At 45.7% G+C, this 1,630-nt stretch overlaps 1 pseudogene; it reads right to left on the bottom strand.

Annotated features, from left to right (window-relative positions):
- Positions 1-755: 755 nt before the first annotated feature.
- On the bottom strand, positions 756-1,627 carry LOC102861831 (annotated as a pseudogene).
- Positions 1,628-1,630: the final 3 nt, after the last annotated feature.

Here is a 1,630-nt window from a genome sequence, read left to right on the forward strand (position 1 = left end):
GGTAATCCCCTGGTGGCAGCTCCGTGTCTGTCTCACAGGGTGAATAGTCCTGCGGCTGGCAACAATGCGAGTCTTCACTCGTGGTCCCTGACTCACGGCGACTCAATGGATGGACCGGCAGCGTTCATCGTCCTTCCTCGTTCCTGGGGCCCCATGTTGGGCACCAATTATGCCCCGACAAGCGAGGACATTCAATGGTGACCCTAGGAGAGGAAGAAAGAGAATGGGGGGCGCAGGAGGCAAAGAGACATGGAGACAAGTTGAAATTTCCGATCAAGTCTCGACTTTTTTGAAATCATACAGAGAGATATATATATAGGAGCACGAATGAGTGGAGTGGAAAGGAGTAGGATTACTTAGCAGGGGTTCCCAGTAAGCCAAAACCTGTTCTCCCAGGGTGGGGTAAACTGAAATACAATGGGAGGAGTGGAAAGGAGAAGTAAGGTTGGGCAATTCCCAGTCCTCCCAGGGTGGGGCAACATGTCCTTAGAGGAATACAAAATGGCTTCAGCTAGGTAGAACAAAACGGCTCCCAACATATATAACATATATATATATATTGCTGAAAAGTTTTGCTTTCATAACTTTAGGTAGGAATGGTGCACCATTTCCTAGCAACTTTACTAAAAAGAAAATGTAAGGACTGTTACTCTTCTCCACATACTGAGTGATAAAATAAGGCAGAGGAGAAAGGGAAACGGTAAGCTTCAAAACTGCTGATATTTCCCAGTTACCAAAATAGTGTGATGTCTTGTTCAGTAGAGTCGTCCCCGACTTCGATTTCCTTGCGCTCCCCAGCCTCGGCCACGTCTACTTCCCCTGAGGCTCCTCTCTGCTCATAATTAAAGATGCCTAAATTGCTGCTGTATTTCCCTCTAGGAGGATTATAAATTTGGCTGGCATCCCTTTTTGGTCCTGTAGATTTTTTGGGTGGTGAACCTGAAGTTGTATCTTCACTGGCTCTCTTTGGCCCCAACTCAACCATCTGTACGGGCTTCCAGGATAATGTTACTGTGCTCTTATAAGAAGGGGGAATGTGGAAGAGATCCTTGATTAAAACATTGATATTATTTGTGATTTTCAATGCAACAACTTTAACCATGTTCTCTTCTGTCTTAAAGGCCTCTCCTGTTTTCCCCTGCAGAGCCAAGCGAAGTTGTCGGATATAAACCTGCAGGCTTCGTGCAAAGTACTGAAGCCTGATTTTGAAATCTTTGAGCTTTTCTGCATTCAGTTTGGCTGTTAGGAAATCTGGAAGTTTCCGACCCAACTGGTGAAAGCTGTATAACAGACATTCCACGTAACTGAAATGCAGCTTCGGTTCTTCATTGCCAGCCTTCTCTCCATTCTCCGCTTCTTCTGGTGGGAGAGGCATGTATTCCAACAACTTATTGAACAGTTTCCTTACATTGACCTCTAGCTTTTCCATGTCACCATAAAATGAGCTCATCTCTGCCAATACTGTCAATACCTCCAATTGTATGTCAAGACCCTCCACAGGAGTAGTCAAGGAACTGAGGTTAGGAAGAACCTGCTCACAGAAGTAAGTCACAAATTTTGTAGAATGAACATTTTTAGAGAAGAGGGGCACTGCCTGGCGAGCGCACTGCAGGAGCCGGTCCACGCAGTC

Source organism: Elephantulus edwardii, unplaced genomic scaffold (assembly GCF_000299155.1).
Source record: "Elephantulus edwardii isolate Elephantulus edwardi_28Jun2011 unplaced genomic scaffold, EleEdw1.0 scaffold00245, whole genome shotgun sequence".
NCBI classification, from domain to species: Eukaryota; Metazoa; Chordata; class Mammalia; order Macroscelidea; family Macroscelididae; genus Elephantulus; species Elephantulus edwardii.